At 53.1% G+C, this 26,917-nt stretch overlaps 1 protein-coding gene across 1 annotated transcript in view; it reads left to right on the top strand.

The window, feature by feature from the left end:
- The first annotated feature begins 12,307 nt into the window (after positions 1–12,307).
- LOC142286279 (uncharacterized) overlaps positions 12,308–26,917 on the top strand; it is a 214,190-nt gene continuing 199,580 nt past the window's right edge. The window contains exon 1 of the mRNA XM_075333338.1: positions 12,308–12,402. The gene's annotated coding sequence lies outside the window, so the exon portion shown is untranslated. The remainder of the gene's footprint in view (positions 12,403–26,917) is intronic.

Below are 26,917 nucleotides of genomic sequence, written 5' to 3'. Positions count from 1 at the left end.
AATAGGTTGTCACAGAAGACTGCACCCCTCTTCCAGATGCAGGATTCCCTCCTCCTTGGCCTTACAACACAACCCCACACACAGGTACATACACCAGCCACAAAAACCTAGTCACCCGCCCAGGACAATAGGGACACACCAGTGGGCGGGGCCAGGCCGATGGTGACACCTACCTAGGGGTTCTGAGGTGTCAAGGGGAGGGAACAAGTCAGATAACCTTGGACAGTGGAAGTGAGAGGAGTGAAGTGGTAGTCGGGGGTTGTAGCTCCCGGACTACCTGAGCTGACTAGGTGGCAGACGGCAGAGTAGGGCCACAGGCGACAGAAATCCGATCGCGAGAGACCTTAAGTGGACCGGGGCAGGATTGTAGCCCGCCGCTGCCGACAGCGGGAATCCGGTCCAAAGGCCGTGCACAGTCGAGGTACCTGGACCCTAGGACGATGACAGCTGCAAGCACCGTTCTAATTAGCCAGCAAGGGACAAGGTTCCACATCTTGTCCCACCAGTGAGCCCAGATAGAGCGAGAGCAATACGGAAGCCCAACGCGGGGGATAGGGCATCTGCAAGTGCCTGCAAAAATGCAAAGGGTCAGATCTCGTGGGTCACAGCTCCCACAGCAAAGACACCGGGAGCGGACTTTTCCCGTTCCACGCGGACTAGTCAACACACAAGACACCATACTAGAGTGCAGGAGGAAGGGCCCCTGTTCTGTTCACCGGTGTGCGGGACCCGAGCACACCCCTCTGGAGGCTACCGGTTTCCGGCAGTTGGTTTACTACTTGGACTTTGTGTGGTTTATTCAACAACAGTGAGTACACCGGTGTCATCCGATCCAGCCTGCAAATTGCGCCCCAGCACCCCACCTACACCTGGGCCCAGGGACAACACCTCCCCAACCCGTGGAGGGGATACCATCCTGCTGCCCCGCTCCATCAGCTTCGGGCATCCCATACAAAGGCAGCGGCGGTGCTACCAACAATCACCGCAACCCACGGGTGGCGTCACTGATAAACTCTCCCCTGTAAATAACTCCTATATTTAGTTGTGGGCGACAGGCTGCTGCACAAGCCCCGGATCCGGCTGCCACTCGAGCCACAGCCACAATCCCAAATCCAAGCATCTCGAGTAGCCCCCCTGCAGTGGTCTGCGCCCCAGCCCACTACAATGACCTTTCAGGGACACTGGCAGCGCAGGATGATGACCTTTCAGGGACATTGGCAGCGCAAGATGACGACCTGTCAGAGACACTGGCAGCGCAGGATGACGACCTGTCAGGGACACTGGCAGCGCAGGATGACGACCTGTCAGGGACACTAGCAGCGCAGGATGACGACCTGTCAGGGACACTGGCAGCGCAGGATGACGACCTGTCAGAGACACTGGCAGCGCAGGATGACGACCTGTCAGGAACACTGGCAGCGCAGGATGACGACCTGTCAGGGACACTGGCAGCGCAGGATGACGACCTGTCAGGGACACTGGCAGCGCAGGATGACGACCTGTCAGGGACACTGGCAGCACAGGATGATGACCTGTCAGGGACACTGGCAGCGCAGGATGATGACCTGTCAGAGACACTGGCAGCGCAGGATGACGACCTGTCAGGGACACTGGCAGCGCAGGATGACGACCTGTCAGGGACACTGGCAGCACAGGATGATGACCTGTCAGAGACACTGGCAGCGCAGGATGACGACCTGTCAGGGACACTGGCAGCGCAGGATGACGACCTGTCAGGGACACTGGCAGCGCAGGATAACGACCTGTCAGAGACACTGGCAGCGCAGGATGACGACCTGTCAGGGACACTGGCAGCGCAGGATGACGACCTGTCAGGGACACTGGCAGCGCAGGATGACGACCTGTCAGGGACACTGGCAGCACAGGATGACGACCTGTCAGGGACACTGGCAGTGCAGGATGACACCTGTCAGGGACACTGGCAGCGCAGGATGAATAATAGCACATTGTCACTCACATTAGACTTGTACAGTTGCAAAATTAACAAAAAGTTTTTTCTAATAAATACCTAATTATAACCAGACACTGATCAATATTGTTGGTCTATTGGGAAAATCAGAAGATTGACTGCAACAAGGGTCCACTAGATGGCGATAGAGGTCACAGCTTTATCACAAGGCGCCAATAAATAAATAATTCAAAGAATGGGTGTTTATATAGTGATGTGATAGAAATGTGCCGGAAACACAGAAGAATGGCTGAGAACCTGGGGAACGGAATCAACTGGGATGAGAAAAATATTGTCACGGAGTATGTAACGATGGAACAGGGCTCCTAGGCTGACCCCAAGACTGGAGATCCTGCACTGCCCCTTATATCGAAGGTAGGCTTGATGGTAGCCAGGTCCGAGCCCCCAGCGTATCCCTGTAACGAAAATCCCATAAATAGGCACAGACAAGGGTGAACAAAAATTGGCACTCTGCACTCAAACACAAAGGATGTGAACTGGGGAGCCACGCCCTGAAATGGAATGTTGGCGTGTCACAATGCAACCAGGAGACAAAAAGCTGTGGAAGATAAAGCGCAATAGGGTCTTACCCTTATAGGTACAGGGTAAGGGAGGGGGGAGCAATAATACTCACCAACTGTAGTTGTGACAGTCACAACTACTATAATCGCATGTAGAAATGGACCACGGCAGCGGCAACCCAAGTGGCAGATAACAGAGAGAAGTAGAAGACGGGTTTCTGTATGCCGCGCCATTAATCTGATACTCAGACTTGTGATCATTGGCACGGCATACATAAACCCGTCTTCTACTTCTCTCTGTTACAATGCAACCAGGGAAAGAGACAGACAGGAAAAGAGACAGACAGACAAGGAAAGAGGCAGACAGACAAGGAAAGAGACAGACAGACAAGGAAAGAGGCAGACAGACAAGGAAAGAGACAGACAGACAAGGAAAGAGGCAGACAGACAAGGAAAGAGACAGACAGACGAGGAAAGAGGCAGACAGACAAGGAAAGAGACAGACACACAGAAACAGACAGGGAAAGAGACAGACAGGGAAAGAGACAGACAGACGAGGAAAGAGACAGACAGACAAGGAAAGAGACAGACAGACAAGGAAAGAGACAGACAGACAAGGAAAGAGACAGACAGACAAGGAAAGAGACAGACAGACAAGGAAAGAGACAGACACACAGAAACAGACAGGGAAAGAGACAGACAGACAAGGAAAGAGACAGACAGGGAAAGAGACAGACAGACAAGGAAAGAGACAGGCAGACAAGGAAAGAGACAGACACAGAAACAAACAGACAGGGAAAGAGACAGACAGGGAAAGAGACAGACAGGGAAAGAGACAGACAAGGAAAGAGACAGACAAGGAAAGAGACAGACAGACAAAGAGACAGAGAAAGAGTCAGACAGAGAAAGAGAGACAGAGAAAGAGAGACAGAGAAAGAGACAGACAGGGAAAGAGACAGACAGGGAAAGAGACAGACAGGGAAAGACACAGACAGGGAAAGACACAGACAGGGAAAGACACAGACAGACAGGGAAAGACACAGACAGACAGGGAAAGACACAGACAGACAGGGAAAGACACAGACAAAGAGACAGGGAAAGAGACAGACAAAGAGACAGGGAAAGAGACAGACAGGGAAAGAGACAGACAGGGAAAGAGACAGACAGGGAAAGAGACAGACAGGGAAAGAGACAGACAGGGAAAGAGACAGCGGACAGTGACATAGAAATCTCATAGACTTTGCTGGGGGAGGAAATGCTGCATTTAGGGGCATCTTTGTCATGTCAAAAACGCAGCAAAAACGCAGCAATAGATGCCGTGTGTGAACGTAGCCTAAGGCCCTGTGTGCATTAGAGAATGGAAGTTTATTAAGAAAATTTTGCAGCCTCTGAAAGATTATTGCACTCGCGGCAAAAAAACGCGGCAAACCACATGCGGTGTTACTGCGGTTTTGGTGCGATTTTTATGAGGCTTGTTCCCTGCAGAATTTTACTATTATCTATGCACTTGCAGAAAGGAAGAGACTGCACATTCTTTTTGCTGTAGAAATCCTGAAGCAAAACCTGTGATGGATAAACCGCAGCAAAACCCACAGCAAAACCCGCAGCGTGCGCACGTCATTTTATGTTTACCATAGGTTTTGCTGGGAAGGACTGCAGCAAGGTAAGGCTGGTTTCACACTTGCGTTGGACGGGATCCGTAGCATTGCGTTGTGTGACGGATGCGTTGCATATACTGGCACAACGCATGCTACAGATCGTACACAATAACGCAGTCCGTTGTAGGTTTTTTTCCTTGACCTTACACATTGAGCATGCGCGGTTGTGTAAAGACAGCTGCGTTAACGGAATCCATCAAATGACGGATTGTAATGGAATCCGCCACCATAGGCGTCCATTATAAAAACAACGGACGCCGACGGAATCCTGCAGGTTGCGTTTTTTGACACTCCGCCAAGTGGAGAAAAACGCTCCATGCAGCGTTCCATCCGCCCGACGCTCACTGACGGTCAGAGTCAAAAGAACTGATGCGCCGCGGGGCGGACGCAATGCAAGGCCATCCGTTACTATCCGTAGCTAATAGAAGTCTATGAGGAATATAACGGTTTCCTGTAACGGTTACCGTAATTCCTCAAGGCTGCGGATAGCAACGCAAGCCGCACAATGCAAGTGTGAAAGTAGCCTTAGAAACATTTTCTGCAGCATAACCGCAGCAAAAACCGCAGCATGCGCACAAGGCTTGGGATTCAATATATACCACTTCTCTGTACAGCGCCCACCTCACCAGCGCCAGGCTCGTACCCGCCCTTACTCCCGCGCCTGCGCATTTAGCTCACCAGCGCCAGGCTCGTACCCGCCCTTAATCCCGCGCCTGCGCATTCAGCTCACCGGCGCCAGAGAGGGCAGCTGTTTTCTGATCTGCCCACGATATGGTAAAGTGAACTGCGCCTGCGCGATATAGCGACGTAACTACACAGGCGCGAGATTTAAAAATGCGGCGAGAAGGATAATGGAGCGTCATCATCACGTCCATCGAGGAAACAGGCGGCGATCAGCGGCAGGAGGAGGAGGAGCAGAACATGACCCGCCCACCTGCACAACACAGCTCATTAGCATATCCAAGGCCACGTACAGCTCCATAGCCCACAGCGGCGGAGGGGACACCTATACTACAGGGTAGTGATGTGTCGTTCGCGAACGAGCCGATTCTTTGAGCCGGCTCTTTGAAGTGAACGATATGAGCCGAATCATCAAAGTGAACGAGCCATAAAGAGCCGCTTTTTTTTTTTTTTTCTCTGCTTCAGGGGGAAGCAGGAGATGAGGAGAAGAGTAAAGTAAACACAAGCTCTGGGCAGGAGCTGACACCTAAAGCTATACACACATAGTGGTTCTTCCTTTCAGTGCCGGAGGCAGGAGGTAATGACCTGGGGTACGGCGGCCGGGCTGCCCCTCCACAGCGGGGCTGTATACTGTGAGCTGGTGCTGTATACTGTGAGCTGGTGCTGTATACTGTGAGCTGGTGCTGTATACTGTGAGCTGGTGCTGTTTGGTACTGTATACTGTGAGCCGGTGCTGTATACTGTGAGCCGGGGCTGTATACTGTGAGCTGGTGCTGTTTGGTACTGTATACTTACTGTGAGCTGGTGCTGTATACTGTGAGCTGGTGCTGTATACTGTGAGCTGGTGCTGTATACTGTGAGCTGGTGCTGTATACTGTGAGCTGGTGCTGTATACTGTGAGCTGGTGCTGTTTGGTACTGTATACTGTGAGCTGGTGCTGTATACTGTGAGCCGGGGCTGTATACTGTGAGCTGGTGCTGTTTGGTACTGTATACTTACTGTGAGCTGGTGCTGTATACTGTGAGCTGGTGCTGTATACTGTGAGCTGGTGCTGTATACTGTGAGCTGGTGCTGTATACTGTGAGCTGGTGCTGTATACTGTGAGCTGGTGCTGTTTGGTACTGTATACTGTGAGCTGGTGCTGTATACTGTGAGCCGGGGCTGTATACTGTGAGCTGGTGCTGTTTGGTACTGTATACTTACTGTGAGCTGGTGCTGTATACTGTGAGCTGGTGCTGTATACTGTGAGCTGGTGCTGTATACTGTGAGCTGGTGCTGTATACTGTGAGCTGGTGCTGTTTGGTGCTGTATACTGTGAGCCGGTGCTGTATACTGTGAGCCGGTGCTGTATACTGTGAGCCGGGGCTGTATACTGTGAGCCGGGGCTGTATACTGTGAGCCGGGGCTGTATACTGTGAGCCGGTGCTGTATACTGTGAGCTGGTGCTGTATACTGTGAGCTGGTGCTGTTTGGTACTGTATACTGTGAGCTGGTGCTGTATACTGTGAGCCGGGGCTGTATACTGTGAGCTGGTGCTGTTTGGTACTGTATACTTACTGTGAGCTGGTGCTGTATACTGTGAGCTGGTGCTGTATACTGTGAGCTGGTGCTGTATACTGTGAGCTGGTGCTGTATACTGTGAGCTGGTGCTGTTTGGTGCTGTATACTGTGAGCCGGTGCTGTATACTGTGAGCCGGTGCTGTATACTGTGAGCCGGGGCTGTATACTGTGAGCCGGGGCTGTATACTGTGAGCCGGGGCTGTATACTGTGAGCCGGTGCTGTATACTGTGAGCTGGTGCTGTATACTGTGAGCTGGTGCTGTATACTGTGAGCTGGTGCTGTATACTGTGAGCTGGTGCTGTATACTGTGAGCTGGTGCTGTTTGGTACTGTATACTGTGAGCCGGTGCTGTATACTGTGAGCCGGGGCTGTATACTGTGAGCCGGGGCTGTATACTGTGAGCCGGGGCTGTATACTGTGAGCTGGTGCTGTATACTGTGAGCTGGTGCTGTATACTGTGAGCTGGTGCTGTATACTGTGAGCTGGTGCTGTATACTGTGAGCTGGTGCTGTTTGGTACTGTATACTGTGAGCCGGTGCTGTATACTGTGAGCCGGGGCTGTATACTGTGAGCCGGGGCTGTATACTGTGAGCTGGTGCTGTATACTGTGAGCTGGTGCTGTATACTGTGAGCTGGTGCTGTATACTGTGAGCTGGTGCTGTATACTGTGAGCTGGTGCTGTATACTGTGAGCTGGTGCTGTTTGGTACTGTATACTGTGAGCCGGTGCTGTATACTGTGAGCCGGTGCTGTATACTGTGAGCCGGGGCTGTATACTGTGAGCCGGGGCTGTATACTGTGAGCCGGGGCTGTATACTGTGTTCAGTCCCTTTTTTCTATTTCTGTTAACAAATCCTGGTATTTTTAGATGTAAATAGATCTGACATCTGCACACAACCTCTACATTTGTTTTATGTGCAATACTACCTCAATGACATTTATTGTCACTTAACTGTTAAAAAAGTTGGTATGTAACTAGTGTTGCATTGCCATATTGTGTTCCACTTGCTGGGATTTGTAGTGCTGTGCACCACCAGCAGAAGGTGGACCCATGCTATGTTAGCATTTAAACATTTCTGTTCCAGGTTGTGTTGAAATAAACTGATTTTGCTATTCAGTATCCTATGCTTCCATATTTTGGTGTGCGTACAGTGTGTGTGTACAATGTGTGTGTATGTGTGTCCTTTGTGTTCAGTATGTACAGTGTGTGTGTACAATGTGTGTATGTACAGTGTGTCCTTTGTGTTCAGTATGTACAGTGTGTGTGTACAATGTGTGTGTGTATGTATGTCCTTTGTGTTCAGTATGTACAGTATGTGTGTACAATGTGTGTATGTATGTATGTCCTTTGTGTTCAGTATGTACAGTGTGTGTGTACAATGTGTGTATGTGTGTGTGTCCTTTGTGTTCAGTATGTACAGTATGTGTGTACAATGTGTGTATGTATGTGTGTCCTTTGTGTTCAGTATGTACAGTGTGTGTGTACAATGTGTGTATGTATGTATGTCCTTTGTGTTCAGTATGTACAGTATGTGTGTACAATGTGTGTATGTATGTGTGTCCTTTGTGTTCAGTATGTACAGTATGTGTGTACAATGTGTGTATGTATGTATGTCCTTTGTGTTCAGTATGTACAGTATGTGTGTACAATGTGTGTATGTATGTGTGTCCTTTGTGTTCAGTATGTACAGTGTGTGTGTACAATGTGTGTATGTATGTATGTCCTTTGTGTTCAGTATGTACAGTGTGTGTGTACAATGTGTGTATGTGTGTGTGTCCTTTGTGTTCAGTATGTACAGTATGTGTGTACAATGTGTGTATGTATGTGTGTCCTTTGTGTTCAGTATGTACAGTGTGTGTGTACAATGTATGTATGTATGTGTGTCCTTTGTGTTCAGTATGTACAGTGTGTGTGTACAATGTATGTATGTATGTGTGTCCTTTGTGTTCAGTATGTACAGTGTGTGTGTACAATGTATGTATGTATGTGTGTCCTTTGTGTTCAGTATGTACAGTATGTGTGTACAATGTGTGTATGTATGTGTGTCCTTTGTGTTCAGTATGTACAGTGTGTGTGTACAATGTGTGTATGTGTGTCCTTTGTGTTCAGTATGTACAGTGTGTACAATGTGTGTATGTATGTGTGTCCTTTGTGTTCAGTATGTACAGTGTGTGTGTACAATGTGTGTATGTATGTGTGTCCTTTGTGTTCAGTATGTACAGTATGTGTGTACAATGTGTGTATGTATGTGTGTCCTTTGTGTTCAGTATGTACAGTGTGTGTACAGTATGTGTGTATGTATGTCCTTTGTGTTCAGTATGTACAGTGTGTGTGTGTACAATGTGTGTATGTGTGTCCTTTGTGTTCAGTATGTACAGTATGTGTGTACAATGTGTGTATGTATGTCCTTTGTGTTCAGTATGTACAGTATGTATGTATGTATGTGTGTCCTTTGTGTTCAGTATGTACAGTGTGTGTGTACAATGTGTGTATGTGTGTCCTTTGTGTTCAGTATGTACAGTATGTATGTATGTGTGTCCTTTGTGTTCAGTATGTACAGTGTGTGTGTACAATGTGTGTGTGTGTGTGTGTGTCCTTTGTGTTCAGTATGTACAGTGTGTGTGTACAATGTGTGTGTGTATGTGTGTCCTTTGTGTTCAGTATGTACAGTGTGTGTGTACAATGTGTGTGTGTATGTGTGTCCTTTGTGTTCAGTATGTACAGTGTGTGTGTACAATGTGTGTGTGTGTGTCCTTTGTGTTCAGTATGTACAGTATGTATGTGTGTCCTTTGTGTTCAGTATGTACAGTGTGTGTGTACAATGTGTGTGTGTGTGTGTCCTTTGTGTTCAGTATGTACAGTATGTATGTATGTGTCCTTTGTGTTCAGTATGTACAGTATGTATGTATGTGTGTCCTTTGTGTTCAGTATGTACAGTGTGTGTGTACAATGTGTGTGTGTGTGTCCTTTGTGTTCAGTATGTACAGTGTGTGTGTACAATGTGTGTATGTATGTGTGTCCTTTGTGTTCAGTATGTACAGTATGTGTGTACAATGTGTGTATGTATGTGTGTCCTTTGTGTTCAGTATGTACAGTATGTGTGTACAATGTGTGTATGTATGTGTGTCCTTTGTGTTCAGTATGTACAGTGTGTGTGTACAATGTGTGTGTGTGTGTCCTTTGTGTTCAGTATGTACAGTATGTGTGTACAATGTGTGTGTGTATGTGTGTCCTTTGTGTTCAGTATGTACAGTGTGTGTGTACAATGTGTGTATGTGTGTCCTTTGTGTTCAGTATGTACAGTATGTGTGTACAATGTGTGTGTGTATGTGTGTCCTTTGTGTTCAGTATGTACAGTGTGTGTGTACAATGTGTGTGTGTGTGTCCTTTGTGTTCAGTATGTACAGTATGTATGTGTCCTTTGTGTTCAGTATGTACAGTGTGTGTGTACAATGTGTGTGTGTGTGTGTGTGTCCTTTGTGTTCAGTATGTACAGTATGTATGTATGTGTGTCCTTTGTGTTCAGTATGTACAGTATGTATGTATGTGTGTCCTTTGTGTTCAGTATGTACAGTATGTGTGTACAATGTGTGTGTGTGTGTCCTTTGTGTTCAGTATGTACAGTGTGTGTGTACAATGTGTGTATGTGTGTCCTTTGTGTTCAGTATGTACAGTGTGTGTGTACAATGTGTGTGTGTGTGTCCTTTGTGTTCAGTATGTACAGTGTGTGTGTACAATGTGTGTATGTATGTGTGTCCTTTGTGTTCAGTATGTACAGTATGTGTGTACAATGTGTGTATGTATGTGTGTCCTTTGTGTTCAGTATGTACAGTGTGTGTGTACAATGTGTGTATGTATGTGTGTCCTTTGTGTTCAGTATGTACAGTGTGTGTGTACAATGTGTGTGTGTGTGTCCTTTGTGTTCAGTATGTACAGTGTGTGTGTACAATGTGTGTATGTATGTGTGTCCTTTGTGTTCAGTATGTACAGTATGTGTGTACAATGTGTGTATGTATGTGTGTCCTTTGTGTTCAGTATGTACAGTATGTGTGTACAATGTGTGTATGTATGTGTGTCCTTTGTGTTCAGTATGTACAGTATGTGTGTACAATGTGTGTATGTATGTGTGTCCTTTGTGTTCAGTATGTACAGTGTGTGTGTACAATGTGTGTATGTATGTGTGTCCTTTGTGTTCAGTATGTACAGTGTGTGTGTACAATGTGTGTATGTATGTCCTTTGTGTTCAGTATGTACAGTATGTGTGTACAATGTGTGTATGTATGTGTGTCCTTTGTGTTCAGTATGTACAGTATGTGTGTACAATGTGTGTATGTGTGTGTGTCCTTTGTGTTCAGTATGTACAGTGTGTGTGTACAATGTGTGTATGTGTGTCCTTTGTGTTCAGTATGTACAGTGTGTGTGTGTACAATGTGTGTATGTATGTGTGTCCTTTGTGTTCAGTATGTACAGTGTGTGTGTACAATGTGTGTATGTATGTGTGTCCTTTGTGTTCAGTATGTACAGTGTGTGTGTACAATGTGTGTATGTGTGTGTGTCCTTTGTGTTCAGTATGTACAGTGTGTGTGTGTACAATGTGTGTATGTATGTATGTCCTTTGTGTTCAGTATGTACAGTATGTGTGTACAATGTGTGTATGTATGTGTGTCCTTTGTGTTCAGTATGTACAGTATGTGTGTACAATGTGTGTATGTATGTCCTTTGTGTTCAGTATGTACAGTGTGTGTGTACAATGTGTGTATGTATGTGTGTCCTTTGTGTTCAGTATGTACAGTATGTGTGTACAGTGTGTATGTATGTGTGTCCTTTGTGTTCAGTATGTACAGTGTGTGTGTACAATGTGTGTATGTGTGTCCTTTGTGTTCAGTATGTACAGTGTGTGTGTGTACAATGTGTGTATGTATGTGTGTCCTTTGTGTTCAGTATGTACAGTATGTGTGTACAGTGTGTATGTATGTGTGTCCTTTGTGTTCAGTATGTACAGTGTGTGTGTACAATGTGTGTATGTGTGTCCTTTGTGTTCAGTATGTACAGTGTGTGTGTGTACAATGTGTGTATGTGTGTCCTTTGTGTTCAGTATGTACAGTGTGTGTGTTGCACATATAGTGACAGGCAGCACAGTAATTGCAACTCGCCTTTATTTTCAGGAATTATAATCTTTTGTAGGAGCGACACATATCACAGCACTGACTAATGTAGAAAGGACATGTACAAAAACACCACATAAAAGAGGAGCGCGGGCCCTGTCCAGAAGAGCTGACAATCTGAGGAAACGGAAACAATAATGCTAAACACTGTATTTACTGCTTCACTAGATACATACAAGGGGTAGAATGAGGTTCCCAATGTGCAGGGGAGGTTCTGTATCATCACAAGGTGCAGCAGAGGGTTTTTTTTAAAAAAAGAGCCGTTTTTTGAGCCGAAAGAGCCGATTCTTTTTGGTGAGCCGAGCCGAATGAGCCGACTCATCAAAAAGAGCCGGACTGCCCATCACTACTACAGGGACAATGTGCCCACAGCTTCCTGCTCTGCACAGCTCCGCCCCTGCGATCACATGGCAGTGACGTCATCACAAAGCCTTCACATCACCGCCACTTTGGTGCAGAGCTCCGCCCCTGTGATCACATGGTAGTGATGTCATCGCAGGTCCTTAATCTTCTCTCTTCTATATAGCTCCGCCCTCCTGGTCACATGTAATTACGTCATCAAAGGTCCTCTACCGCCACTTCGCTGCAGGGCACCGCCCCTGTGATCACATGGCAGTGACGTAATCGCAGGTCCTTCATCCCCGCTTCTTTATATAGCTCCGCCCTCCTGATCACATGTTGTAACGTCATCACAGGTCCTTCGAAACCTTTTTTTTGCTGAACTCGCCCTTGTCACATGATGGTGACGTCATCAAAGGTCCTACAGCTTTGCATGTTATTGTCTCTGGTGTCAGCCGTAGTACAGAGGACATCTTCACACGCTGCGGCTCCTGTGGTGCGGTATGAGGTGAGGAGACGCTCCCCGGTCACACAGTGCGGTGTGGTATCTGTAGTTGTATAGTGATTTCCTCGCATTCTGTGACCGCAGACGTCTAATCCCCCGGAGCGCGCACAGCACACACTGTCAGCACTCTGCTGTAGTCATGTGACCATAAGGATGTTATTTACATATTATCGCCCACATTCTGTCCCCAGGTGGAGGGTTAGGGTTCTGTAGATTGTACCTGTCTGTCTCCAGGTGGAGGGACGGCCCCCTTGTCTCTTCTGTAGATTGTACCTGTCTGTCTCCAGGTGGAGGGACGGCCCCCTTGTCTCCTCTGTAGATTGTTCCTGTCTGTCTCCAGGTGGAAGGACGGCCCCCTTGTCTCTTCTGTAGATTGTACCTGTCTGTCTCCAGGTGGAGGGACGGCCCCCTTGTCTCCTCTGTAGATTGTTCCTGTCTGTCTCCAGGTGGATGGACGGCCCCCTTGTCTCTTCTGTAGATTGTTCCTTTCTGTCTCCAGGTGGAGGGACGGCCCCCTGGTCTCCTCTGTAGATTGTACCTGTTTGTCTCCAGGTGGAGGGACGGCCCCCTTGTCTCCTCTGTAGATTGTACCTGTCTGTCCCCAAGTGGAGGGACGGCCCCCTTGTCTCTTCTGTAGATTGTACCTGTCTGTCCCCAGGTGGAGGGACGGCCCCCTTGTCTCTTCTGTAGATTGTACCTGTCTGTCCCCAGGTGGAGGGACGGCCCCCTTGTCTCTTCTGTAGATTGTACCTGTCTGTCTCCAGGTGGAGGGACGGCCCCCTTGTCTCCTCTGTAGATTGTACCTGTCTGTCCCCAGGTGGAGGGACGGCCCCCTTGTCTCTTCTGTAGATTGTACCTGTCTGTCCCCAGGTGGAGGGACGGCCCCCTTGTCTCTTCTGTAGATTGTACCTGTCTGTCCCCAGGTGGAGGGACGGCCCCCTTGTCTCCTCTGTAGATTGTTCCTGTCTGTCTCCAGGTGGAGGGACGGCCCCCTTGTCTCTTCTGTAGATTGTACCTGTCTGTCCCCAGGTGGAGGGACGGCCCCCTTGTCTCCTCTGTAGATTGTACCTGTCTGTCTCCAGGTGGAGGGACGGCCCCCTTGTCTCTTCTGTAGATTGTACCTGTCTGTCTCCAGGTGGAGGGACGGCCCCCTTGTCTCCTCTGTAGATTGTTCCTGTCTGTCTCCAGGTGGAGGGACGGCCCCCTTGTCTCTTCTGTAGATTGTACCTGTCTGTCTCCAGGTGGAGGGACGGCCCCCTTGTCTTCTCTGGAGATTGTACCTGTCTGTCTCCAGGTGGAGGGACGGCCCCCTTGTCTCCTCTGTAGATTGTACCTGTCTGTCCCCAGGTGGAGGGACGGCCCCCTTGTCTCTTCTGTAGATTGTACCTGTCTGTCTCCAGGTGGAGGGCGGCCCCCTTGTCTCTTCTGTAGATTGTACCTGTCTGTCCCCAGGTGGAGGGACGGCCCCCTTGTCTCTTCTGTAGATTGTACCTGTCTGTCTCCAGGTGGAGGGACGGCCCCCTTGTCTCTTCTGGAGATTGTACCTGTCTGTCTCCAGGTGGAGGGACGGCCCCCTTGTCTCTTCTGTAGATTGTACCTGTCTGTCCCCAGGTGGAGGGACGGCCCCCTTGTCTCTTCTGGAGATTGTACCTGTCTGTCTCCAGGTGGAGGACGGCCCCCTTGTCTCCTCTGTAGATTGTACCTGTCTGTCCCCAGGTGGAGGGACGGCCCCCTTGTCTCCTCTGGAGATTGTACCTCTCTGTCTCCAGGTGGAGGGACGGCCCCCTTGTCTCTTCTGGAGATTGTACCTGTCTGTCCAGGTGAGGGACGGCCCCCTTGTCTTCCTCTGGAGATTGTACCTGTCTGTCTCCAGGTGGAGGGACGGCCCCCTTGTCCTTCCTCTGTAGATTGTACCTGTCTGTCCCCAGGTGGAGGGACGGCCCCCTTGTCTCCTTCTGTAGATTGTACCTGTCTGTCCCAGGTGGAGGGACGGCCCCCTTGTCTCTTCTGTAGATTGTACCTGTCTGTCTCCAGGTGGAGGGACGGCCCCCTTGTCTCCTCTGTAGATTGTACCTGTCTGTCTCCAGGTGGAGGGACGGCCCCCTTGTCTCCTCTGTAGATTGTACCTGTCTGTCTCCAGGTGGAGGGACGGCCCCCTTGTCTCCTCTGTAGATTGTACCTGTCTGTCTCCAGGTGGAGGGACGGCCCCTTGTCTCCTCTGTAGATTGTACCTGTCTGTCTCCAGGTGGAGGGACGGCCCCCTTGTCTCTTCTGTAGATTGTACCTGTCTGTCTCCAGGTGGAGGGACGGCCCCCCTTGTCTCCTCTGTAGATTGTACCTGTCTGTCTCCAGGTGGAGGGACGGCCCCCTATGTCTCTTCTGTAGATTGTACCTGTCTGTCTCCAGGTGGAGGGACGGCCCCTTGTCTCCTCTGTAGATTGTACCTGTCTGTCTCCAGGTGGAGGGACGGCCCCCTTGTCTCCTCTGTAGATTGTACCTGTCTGTCTCCAGGTGGAGGGACGGCCCCCTTGTCTCCTCTGTAGATTGTACCTGTCTGTCTCCAGGTGGAGGGACGGCCCCCTTGTCTCTTCTGTAGATTGTACCTGTCTGTCTCCAGGTGGAGGGACGGCCCCCTTGTCTCTCTGGAGATTGTACCTGTCTGTCTCCAGGTGGAGGGACGGCCCCCTTGTCTCCTCTGTAGATTGTACCTGTCTGTCCCCAGGTGGAGGGACGGCCCCCTTGTCTCTTCTGTAGATTGTACCTGTCTGTCTCCAGGTGGAGGGCGGCCCCCTTGTCTCTTCTGTAGATTGTACCTGTCTGTCCCCAGGTGGAGGGACGGCCCCCTTGTCTCCTCTGTAGATTGTACCTGTCTCCAGGTGGAGGGACGGCCCCCTTGTCTCTTCTGTAGATTGTACCTGTCTGTCTCCAGGTGGAGGGACGGCCCCCTTGTCTCCTCTGTAGATTGTACCTGTCAGTCCTCCAGGTGGAGGGACGGCCCCCTTGTCTCCTCTGTAGATTGTACCTGTCTGTCTCCAGGTGGAGGGACGGCCCCCTTGTCTCCTCTGTAGATTGTACCTGTCTGTCTCCAGGTGGAGGGACGGCCCCCTTGTCTCTTCTGTAGATTGTACCTGTCTGTCTCCAGGTGGAGGGACGGCCCCCTTGTCTTCTCTGGAGATTGTACCTGTCTGTCTCCAGGTGGAGGGACGGCCCTTTGTCTCCTCTGTAGATTGTACCTGTCTGTCTCCAGGTGGAGGGACGGCCCCCTTGTCTCTTCTGTAGATTGTACCTGTCTGTCTCCAGGTGAAGGGCGGCCCCCTTGTCTCTTCTGTAGATTGTACCTGTCTGTCCCCAGGTGGAGGGACGGCCCCCTTGTCTCCTCTGTAGATTGTACCTGTCTCCAGGTGGAGGGACGGCCCCCTTGTCTCTTCTGGAGATTGTACCTGTCTGTCTCCAGGTGGAGGACGGCCCCCTTGTCTCTTCTGTAGATTGTACCTGTCTGTCCCCAGGTGGAGGGACGGCCCCCCTTGTCTCTTCTGGAGATTGTACCTGTCTGTCTCCAGGTGGAAGGCGGCCCCCTTGTCTCTTCTGTAGATTGTACCTGTCTGTCCCCAGGTGGAGGGACGGCCCCCTTGTCTCCTCTGTAGATTGTACCTGTCTGTCCCAGGTGGAGGGACGGCCCCTTGTCTCTTCTGTAGATTGTACCTGTCTGTCCCCAGGTGGAGGGACGGCCCCCTTGTCTCTTCTGTAGATTGTACCTGTCTGTCTCCAGGTGGAGGGCGGCCCCCTTGTCTCTTCTGGAGATTGTACCTGTCTGTCCTCCAGGTGGGGGGACGGCCCCCTTGTCTCCTCTGGAGATTGTACCTGTCTGTCCCCAGGTGGAGGGACGGCCCCCTTGTCTCCTCTGTAGATTGTACCTGTCTGTCTCCAGGTGGAGGGACGGCCCCCTTGTCTCCTCTGTAGATTGTACCTGTCTGTCTCCAGGTGGAGGGACGGCCCCCTTGTCTCCTCTGTAGATTGTACCTGTCTGTCTCCAGGTGGAGGGACGGCCCCCTTGTCTCCTCTGTAGATTGTACCTGTCTGTCTCCAGGTGGAGGGACGGCCCCCCTTGTCTTCTCTGGAGATTGTACCTATCTGTCTCCAGGTGGAGGAACGGCCCCCTTGTCTCCTCTGTAGATTGTACCTGTCTGTCTCCAGGTGGAGGACGGCCCCCTTGTCTCTTCTGTAGATTGTACCTGTCTGTCTCCAGGTGGAGGACGGCCCCCTTGTCTCTTCTGTAGATTGTACCTGTCTGTCTCCAGGTGGAGGGACGGCCCCCTTGTCTCCTCTGTAGATTGTACCTGTCTGTCTCCAGGTGGAGGGACGGCCCCCTTGTCTCTTCTGCAGATTGTACCTGTCTGTCTCCAGGTGGAGGGACGGCCCCCTTGTCTCCTCTGTAGATTGTACTTGTCTGTCTCCAGGTGGAGGGACGGCCCCCTTGTCTCCTCTGTAGATTGTACCTGTCTGTCCCCAGGTGGAGGGACGGCCCCCTTGTCTCCTCTGTAGATTGTACCTGTCTGTCTCCAGGTGGAGGGACGGCCCCCTTGTCTCCTCTGTAGATTGTACCTGTCTGTCTCCAGGTGGAGGGACGGCCCCCTTGTTTCCTCTGTAGATTGTACCTGTCTGTCTCCAGGTGGAGGGACGGCCCCCTTGTCTTCCTCTGGAGATTGTACCTGTCTGTCTCCAGGTGGAGGGACGGCCCCCTTGTCTCCTCTGGAGATTGTACCTGTCTGTCTCCAGGTGGAGGGACGACCCCCTTGTCTCTCTCTGTAGATTGTACCTGTCTGTCTCCAGGTGGAGGGACGGCCCCCTTGTCTCCTCTGTAGATTGTACCTGTCTGTCTCCAGGTGGAGAGACGGCCCCCTTGTCTCCTCTGTAGATTGTACCTGTCTGTCTCCAGGTGGAGGGACGGCCCCCTTGTCTCCTCTGTAGATTGTACCTGTCTGTCCCCAGGTGGAGGGACGGCCCCCTTGTCTCTTCTGGAGATTGTACCTGTCTGTCTCCAGGTGGAGGGACGGCCCCCTTGTTTCCTCTGTAGATTGTACCTGTCTGTCTCCAGGTGGAGGGACGGCCCCCTTGTCTCTTCTGGAGATTGTACCTGTCTGTCTCCAGGTGGAGGGACGGCCCCCTTGTCTCCTCTGGAGATTGTACCTGTCTGTCTCCAGGTGGAGGACGGCCCCCTTGTCTCCTCTGGAGATTGTACCTGTCTGTCTCCAGGTGGAGGGACGGCCCCCTTGTCTCTTCTGGAGATTGTACCTGTCTGTCTCCAGGTGGAGGGACGGCCCCCTTGTCTCTTCTGTAGATTGTACCTGTCTGTCTCCAGGTGGAGGGACGGCCCCCTTGTCTCTTCTGTAGATTGTACCTGTCTGTCTCCAGGTGGAGGGACGGCCCCCTTGTCTCCTCTGTAGATTGTTCCTGTCTGTCTCCAGGTGGAAGGACGGCCCCCTTGTCTCTTCTGTAGATTGTACCTGTCTGTCTCCAGGTGGAGGGACGGCCCCCTTGTCTCCTCTGTAGATTGTTCCTGTCTGTCTCCAGGTGGATGGACGGCCCCCTTGTCTCTTCTGTAGATTGTTCCTTTCTGTCTCCAGGTGGAGGGACGGCCCCCTGGTCTCCTCTGTAGATTGTACCTGTTTGTCTCCAGGTGGAGGGACGGCCCCCTTGTCTCCTCTGTAGATTGTACCTGTCTGTCCCCAAGTGGAGGGACGGCCCCCTTGTCTCTTCTGTAGATTGTACCTGTCTGTCCCCAGGTGGAGGGACGGCCCCCTTGTCTCTTCTGTAGATTGTACCTGTCTGTCCCCAGGTGGAGGGACGGCCCCCTTGTCTCTTCTGTAGATTGTACCTGTCTGTCTCCAGGTGGAGGGACGGCCCCCTTGTCTCCTCTGTAGATTGTACCTGTCTGTCCCCAGGTGGAGGGACGGCCCCCTTGTCTCTTCTGTAGATTGTACCTGTCTGTCCCCAGGTGGAGGGACGGCCCCCTTGTCTCTTCTGTAGATTGTACCTGTCTGTCCCCAGGTGGAGGGACGGCCCCCTTGTCTCCTCTGTAGATTGTTCCTGTCTGTCTCCAGGTGGAGGGACGGCCCCCTTGTCTCTTCTGTAGATTGTACCTGTCTGTCCCAGGTGGAGGGACGGCCCCCTTGTCTCCTCTGTAGATTGTACCTGTCTGTCTCCAGGTGGAGGGACGGCCCCCCTTGTCTCTTCTGTAGATTGTACCTGTCTGTCTCCAGGTGGAGGGACGGCCCCCTTGTCTCCTCTGTAGATTGTTCCTGTCTGTCTCCAGGTGGAGGGACGGCCCCCTTGTCTCTTCTGTAGATTGTACCTGTCTGTCTCCAGGTGGAGGGACGGCCCCCTTGTCTTCTCTGGAGATTGTACCTGTCTGTCTCCAGGTGGAGGGACGGCCCCCTTGTCTCCTCTGTAGATTGTACCTGTCTGTCCCCAGGTGGAGGGACGGCCCCCTTGTCTCTTCTGTAGATTGTACCTGTCTGTCTCCAGGTGGAGGGCGGCCCCCTTGTCTCTTCTGTAGATTGTACCTGTCTGTCCCCAGGTGGAGGGACGGCCCCCTTGTCTCTTCTGTAGATTGTACCTGTCTGTCTCCAGGTGGAGGGACGGCCCCCTTGTCTCTTCTGGAGATTGTACCTGTCTGTCTCCAGGTGGAGGGACGGCCCCCTTGTCTCTTCTGTAGATTGTACCTGTCTGTCCCCAGGTGGAGGGACGGCCCCCTTGTCTCTTCTGGAGATTGTACCTGTCTGTCTCCAGGTGGAGGACGGCCCCCTTGTCTCCTCTGTAGATTGTACCTGTCTGTCCCCAGGTGGAGGGACGGCCCCCTTGTCTCCTCTGGAGATTGTACCTCTCTGTCTCCAGGTGGAGGGACGGCCCCCTTGTCTCTTCTGGAGATTGTACCTGTCTGTCTCCAGGTGGAGGGACGGCCCCCTTGTCTCCTCTGGAGATTGTACCTGTCTGTCTCCAGGTGGAGGGACGGCCCCCTTGTCTCCTCTGTATATTGTACCTGTCTGTCCCCAGGTGGAGGGACGGCCCCCTTGTCTCTTCTGTAGATTGTACCTGTCTGTCCCCAGGTGGAGGGACGGCCCCCTTGTCTCCTCTGTAGATTGTACCTGTCTGTCTCCAGGTGGAGGGACGGCCCCCTTGTCTCTTCTGTAGATTGTACCTGTCTGTCCCCAGGTGGAGGGACGGCCCCCTTGTCTCCTCTGTAGATTGTACCTGTCTGTCTCCAGGTGGAGGGACGGCCCCTTGTTTCCTCTGTAGATTGTACCTGTCTGTCTCCAGGTGGAGGGACGGCCCCCTTGTCTCCTCTGTAGATTGTACCTGTCTGTCTCCAGGTGGAGGGACGGCCCCCTTGTCTCTTCTGTAGATTGTACCTGTCTGTCTCCAGGTGGAGGGACGGCCCCCTTGTCTCCTCTGTAGATTGTACCTGTCTGTCTCCAGGTGGAGGGACGGCCCCCTTGTCTCTTCTGTAGATTGTACCTGTCTGTCTCCAGGTGGAGGGACGGCCCCCTTGTCTCCTCTGTAGATTGTACCTGTCAGTCTCCAGGTGGAGGGACGGCCCCCTTGTCTCCTCTGTAGATTGTACCTGTCTGTCTCCAGGTGGAGGGACGGCCCCCTTGTCTCCTCTGTAGATTGTACCTGTCTGTCTCCAGGTGGAGGGACGGCCCCCTTGTCTCTTCTGTAGATTGTACCTGTCTGTCTCCAGGTGGAGGGACGGCCCCCTTGTCTTCTCTGGAGATTGTACCTGTCTGTCTCCAGGTGGAGGGACGGCCCCTTTGTCTCCTCTGTAGATTGTACCTGTCTGTCCCCAGGTGGAGGGACGGCCCCCTTGTCTCTTCTGTAGATTGTACCTGTCTGTCTCCAGGTGGAGGGCGGCCCCCTTGTCTCTTCTGTAGATTGTACCTGTCTGTCCCCAGGTGGAGGGACGGCCCCCTTGTCTCCTCTGTAGATTGTACCTGTCTCCAGGTGGAGGGACGGCCCCCTTGTCTCTTCTGTAGATTGTACCTGTCTGTCTCCAGGTGGAGGGACGGCCCCCTTGTCTCCTCTGTAGATTGTACCTGTCAGTCTCCAGGTGGAGGGACGGCCCCCTTGTCTCCTCTGTAGATTGTACCTGTCTGTCTCCAGGTGGAGGGACGGCCCCCTTGTCTCCTCTGTAGATTGTACCTGTCTGTCTCCAGGTGGAGGGACGGCCCCCTTGTCTCTTCTGTAGATTGTACCTGTCTGTCTCCAGGTGGAGGGACGGCCCCCTTGTCTTCTCTGGAGATTGTACCTGTCTGTCTCCAGGTGGAGGGACGGCCCCTTTGTCTCCTCTGTAGATTGTACCTGTCTGTCCCCAGGTGGAGGGACGGCCCCCTTGTCTCTTCTGTAGATTGTACCTGTCTGTCTCCAGGTGGAGGGCGGCCCCCTTGTCTCTTCTGTAGATTGTACCTGTCTGTCCCCAGGTGGAGGGACGGCCCCCTTGTCTCCTCTGTAGATTGTACCTGTCTCCAGGTGGAGGGACGGCCCCCTTGTCTCTTCTGGAGATTGTACCTGTCTGTCTCCAGGTGGAGGGACGGCCCCCTTGTCTCTTCTGTAGATTGTACCTGTCTGTCCCCAGGTGGAGGGACGGCCCCCTTGTCTCTTCTGGAGATTGTACCTGTCTGTCTCCAGGTGGAAGGCGGCCCCCTTGTCTCTTCTGTAGATTGTACCTGTCTGTCCCCAGGTGGAGGGACGGCCCCCTTGTCTCCTCTGTAGATTGTACCTGTCTGTCCCCAGGTGGAGGGACGGCCCCCTTGTCTCTTCTGTAGATTGTACCTGTCTGTCCCCAGGTGGAGGGACGGCCCCCTTGTCTCTTCTGTAGATTGTACCTGTCTGTCTCCAGGTGGAGGGCGGCCCCCTTGTCTCTTCTGGAGATTGTACCTGTCTGTCTCCAGGTGGGGGGACGGCCCCCTTGTCTCCTCTGGAGATTGTACCTGTCTGTCCCCAGGTGGAGGGACGGCCCCCTTGTCTCCTCTGTAGATTGTACCTGTCTGTCTCCAGGTGGAGGGACGGCCCCCTTGTCTCCTCTGTAGATTGTACCTGTCTGTCTCCAGGTGGAGGGACGGCCCCCTTGTCTCCTCTGTAGATTGTACCTGTCTGTCTCCAGGTGGAGGGACGGCCCCCTTGTCTCCTCTGTAGATTGTACCTGTCTGTCTCCAGGTGGAGGGACGGCCCCCTTGTCTTCTCTGGAGATTGTACCTATCTGTCTCCAGGTGGAGGAACGGCCCCCTTGTCTCCTCTGTAGATTGTACCTGTCTGTCTCCAGGTGGAGGGACGGCCCCCTTGTCTCTTCTGTAGATTGTACCTGTCTGTCTCCAGGTGGAGGGACGGCCCCCTTGTCTCTTCTGTAGATTGTACCTGTCTGTCTCCAGGTGGAGGGACGGCCCCCTTGTCTCCTCTGTAGATTGTACCTGTCTGTCTCCAGGTGGAGGGACGGCCCCCTTGTCTCTTCTGCAGATTGTACCTGTCTGTCTCCAGGTGGAGGGACGGCCCCCTTGTCTCCTCTGTAGATTGTACTTGTCTGTCTCCAGGTGGAGGGACGGCCCCCTTGTCTCCTCTGTAGATTGTACCTGTCTGTCCCCAGGTGGAGGGACGGCCCCCTTGTCTCCTCTGTAGATTGTACCTGTCTGTCTCCAGGTGGAGGGACGGCCCCCCTTGTCTCCTCTGTAGATTGTACCTGTCTGTCTCCAGGTGGAGGGACGGCCCCCTTGTTTCCTCTGTAGATTGTACCTGTCTGTCTCCAGGTGGAGGGACGGCCCCCTTGTCTTCTCTGGAGATTGTACCTGTCTGTCTCCAGGTGGAGGGACGGCCCCCTTGTCTCCTCTGGAGATTGTACCTGTCTGTCTCCAGGTGGAGGGACGACCCCCTTGTCTCTTCTGTAGATTGTACCTGTCTGTCTCCAGGTGGAGGGACGGCCCCCTTGTCTCCTCTGTAGATTGTACCTGTCTGTCTCCAGGTGGAGAGACGGCCCCCTTGTCTCCTCTGTAGATTGTACCTGTCTGTCTCCAGGTGGAGGGACGGCCCCCTTGTCTCCTCTGTAGATTGTACCTGTCTGTCCCCAGGTGGAGGGACGGCCCCCTTGTCTCTTCTGGAGATTGTACCTGTCTGTCTCCAGGTGGAGGGACGGCCCCCTTGTTTCCTCTGTAGATTGTACCTGTCTGTCTCCAGGTGGAGGGACGGCCCCCTTGTCTCTTCTGGAGATTGTACCTGTCTGTCTCCAGGTGGAGGGACGGCCCCCTTGTCTCCTCTGGAGATTGTACCTGTCTGTCTCCAGGTGGAGGGACGGCCCCCTTGTCTCCTCTGGAGATTGTACCTGTCTGTCTCCAGGTGGAGGGACGGCCCCCTTGTCTCTTCTGGAGATTGTACCTGTCTGTCTCCAGGTGGAGGGACGGCCCCCTTGTCTCTTCTGTAGATTGTACCTGTCTGTCTCCAGGTGGAGGGACGGCCCCCTTGTCTCTTCTGTAGATTGTACCTGTCTGTCTCCAGGTGGAGGGACGGCCCCCTTGTCTCCTCTGTAGATTGTACCTGTCTGTCCCCAGGTGGAGGGACGGCCCCCTTGTCTCCTCTGTAGATTGTACCTGTCTGTCTCCAGGTGGAGGGACGGCCCCCTTGTCTCCTCTGTAGATTGTACCTGTCTGTCCCCAGGTGGAGGGACCGCCCCCTTGTCTCTTCTGTAGATTGTACCTGTCTGTCCCCAGGTGGAGGGACGGCCCCCTTGTCTCTACTGTAGATTGTACCTGTCTGTCTCCAGGTGGAGGGACGGCCCCCTTGTCTCTTCTGGAGATTGTACCTGTCTGTCTCCAGGTGGAGGGCGGCCCCCTTGTCTACTCTGGAGATTGTACCTGTCTGTCTCCAGGTGGAGGGACGGCCCCCTTGTCTCCTCTGGAGATTGTACCTGTCTGTCTCCAGGTGGAGGGACGGCCCCCTTGTCTCTTCTGGAGATTGTACCTGTCTGTCTCCAGGTGGAGGGACGGCCCCCTTGTCTCCTCTGGAGATTGTACCTGTCTGTCTCCAGGTGGAGGGACGGCCCCCTTGTCTCTTCTGGAGATTGTACCTGTCTGTCCCCAGGTGGAGGGACGGCCCCCTTGTCTCTTCTGGAGATTGTACCTGTCTGTCTCCAGGTGGAGGGACGGCCCCCTTGTCTCTTCTGTAGATTGTACCTGTCTGTCCCCAGGTGGAGGGACGGCCCCCTTGTCTCTTCTGTAGATTGTACCTGTCTCCAGGTGGAGGGACGGCCCCCTTGTCTCTTCTGTAGATTGTACCTGTCTGTCTCCAGGTGGAGGGACGGCCCCCTTTTCTCTTCTGTAGATTGTACCTGTCTGTCTCCAGGTGGAGGGACGGCCCCCTTGTCTCTTCTGGAGATTGTACCTGTCTGTCTCCAGGTGGGGGGACGGCCCCCTTGTCTCCTCTGTAGATTGTACCTGTCTGTCTCCAGGTGGAGGGACGGCCCCCTTGTCTCTTCTGTAGATTGTACCTGTCTGTCTCCAGGTGGAGGGATGGCCCCCTTGTCTCCTCTGTAGATTGTACCTGTCTGTCTCCAGGTGGAGGGACGGCCCCCTTGTCTCTTCTGGAGATTGTACCTGTCTGTCTCCAGGTGGAGGGACGGCCCCCTTGTCTCCTCTGTAGATTGTACCTGTCTGTCTCCAGGTGGAGGGACGGCCCCCTTGTCTCTTCTGGAGATTGTACCTGTCTGTCTCCAGGTGGAGGGACGGCCCCCTTGTCTCCTCTGTAGATTGTACCTGTCTGTCTCCAGGTGGAGGGCGGCCCCCTTGTCTCCCCTGGAGATTGTACCTGTCTGTCTCCAGGTGGAGGGACGGCCCCCTTGTCTCCTCTGGAGATTGTACCTGTCTGTCTCCAGGTGGAGGGACGGCCCCCTTGTCTCCTCTGGAGATTGTACCTGTCTGTCTCCAGGTTGAGGGACGGCCCCCTTGTCTCCTCTGTAGATTGTACCTGTCTGTCTCCAGGTGGAGAGACGGCCCCCTTGTCTCTTCTGGAGATTGTACCTGTCTGTCTCCAGGTGGAGGGACGGCCCCCTTGTCTCTTCTGGAGATTGTACCTGTCTGTCTCCAGGTGGAGGGACGGCCCCCTTGTCTCCTCTGTAGATTGTACCTGTCTGTCTCCAGGTGGAGGGACGGCCCCCTTGTCTCTTCTGGAGATTGTACCTGTCTGTCTCCAGGTGGAGGGACGGCCCCCTTGTCTCCTCTGTAGATTGTACCTGTCTGTCTCCAGGTGGAGGGCGGCCCCCTTGTCTACTCTGGAGATTGTACCTGTCTGTCTCCAGGTGGAGGGACGGCCCCCTTGTCTCCTCTGGAGATTGTACCTGTCTGTCTCCAGGTGGAGGGACGGCCCCCTTGTCTCCTCTGTAGATTGTACCTGTCTGTCTCCAGGTGGAGGGACGGCCCCCTTGTCTCTTCTGGAGATTGTACCTGTCTGTCTCCAGGTGGAGGGACGGCCCCCTTGTCTCCTCTGTAGATTGTACCTGTCTGTCTCCAGGTGGAGGGACGGCCCCCTTGTCTCCTCTGTAGATTGTACCTGTCTGTCTCCAGGTGGAGGGCGGCCCCCTTGTCTACTCTGGAGATTGTACCTGTCTGTCTCCAGGTGGAGGGACGGCCCCCTTGTCTCCTCTGGAGATTGTACCTGTCTGTCTCCAGGTGGAGGGACGGCCCCCTTGTTTCTTCTGTAGATGGTACCTGTCTGTCTCCAGGTGGAGGGACGGCCCCCTTGTCTCCTCTGTAGATTGTACCTGACTGTCTCCAGGTGGAGGGACGGCCCCCTTGTCTCTTCTGGAGATTGTACCTGTCTGTCCCCAGGTGGAGGGACGGCCCCCTTGTCTCTTCTGGAGATTGTACCTGTCTGTCTCCAGGTGGAGGGACGGCCCCCTTGTCTCTTCTGTAGATTGTACCTGTCTGTCCCCAGGTGGAGGGACGGCCCCCTTGTCTCTTCTGTAGATTGTACCTGTCTCCAGGTGGAGGGACGGCCCCCTTGTCTCTTCTGTAGATTGTACCTGTCTGTCTCCAGGTGGAGGGACGGCCCCCTTGTCTCTTCTGTAGATTGTACCTGTCTGTCTCCAGGTGGAGGGACGGCCCCCTTGTCTCTTCTGGAGATTGTACCTGTCTGTCTCCAGGTGGGGGGACGGCCCCCTTGTCTCCTCTGTAGATTGTACCTGTCTGTCTCCAGGTGGAGGGACGGCCCCCTTGTCTCTTCTGTAGATTGTACCTGTCTGTCTCCAGGTGGAGGGACGGCCCCCTTGTCTCCTCTGTAGATTGTACCTGTCTGTCTCCAGGTGGAAGGACGGCCCCCTTGTCTCTTCTGTAGATTGTACCTGTCTGTCTCCAGGTGGAGGGACGGCCCCCTTGTCTCCTCTGTAGATTGTACCTGTCTGTCTCCAGGTGGAGGGACGGCCCCCTTGTCTCCTCTGGAGATTGTACCTGTCTGTCTCCAGGTGGAGGGACGGCCCCCTTGTCTCCTCTGTAGATTGTACCTGTCTGTCTCCAGGTGGAGGGACGGCCCCCTTGTCTCCTCTGGAGATTGTACCTGTCTGTCTCCAGGTGGAGGGATGGCCCCCTTGTCTCCTCTGTAGATTGTACCTGTCTGTCTCCAGGTGGAGGGACGGCCCCCTTGTCTCCTCTGTAGATTGTACCTGTCTGTCTCCAGGTGGAGGGACGGCCCCCTTGTCTCTTCTGGAGATTGTACCTGTCTGTCTCCAGGTGGAGGGACGGCCCCCTTGTCTCCTCTGTAGATTGTACCTGTCTGTCTCCAGGTGGAGGGACGGCCCCCTTGTCTCTTCTGGGGATTGTACCTGTCTGTCTCCAGGTGGAGGGACGGCCCCCTTGTCTCCTCTGTAGATTGTACCTGTCTGTCTCCAGGTGGAGGGACGGCCCCCTTGTCTCTTCTGGAGATTGTACCTGTCTGTCTCCAGGTAGAGGGACCGCCCCCTTGTCTCCTCTGTAGATTGTACCTGTCTGTCTCCAGGTGGAGGGCGGCCCCCTTGTCTACTCTGGAGATTGTACCTGTCTGTCTCCAGGTGGAGGGACGGGCCCTTTGTCTCCTCTGGAGATTGTACCTGTCTGTCTCCAGGTGGAAGGACGGCCCCCTTGTCTCTTCTGTAGATTGTACCTGTCTGTCTCCAGGTGGAGGGACGGCCCCCTTGTCTCCTCTGTAGATTGTACCTGTCTGTCTCCAGGTGGAGGGACGGCCCCCTTGTCTCCTCTGTAGATTGTACCTGTCTGTCTCCAGGTGGAGGGACGGCCCCCTTGTCTCCTCTGTAGATTGTACCTGTCTGTCCCCAGGTGGAGGGACGGCCCCCTTGTCTCCTCTGTAGATTATACCTGTCTGTCCCCAGGTGGAGGGACGGCCCCCTTGTCTCCTCTGTAGATTGTACCTGTCTGTCTCCAGGTGGAGGGACGGCCCCCTTGTCTCTTCTGTAGATTGTACCTGTCTGTCTCCAGGTGGAGGGACGGCCCCC

Source organism: Anomaloglossus baeobatrachus, unplaced genomic scaffold, assembly GCF_048569485.1.
Source record: "Anomaloglossus baeobatrachus isolate aAnoBae1 unplaced genomic scaffold, aAnoBae1.hap1 Scaffold_65, whole genome shotgun sequence".
NCBI lineage: Eukaryota > Metazoa > Chordata > Amphibia > Anura > Aromobatidae > Anomaloglossus > Anomaloglossus baeobatrachus.
The sequence above is the reverse complement of the archived record's forward strand: the minus strand, read 5'-3'. Positions and strand labels throughout refer to the sequence as shown.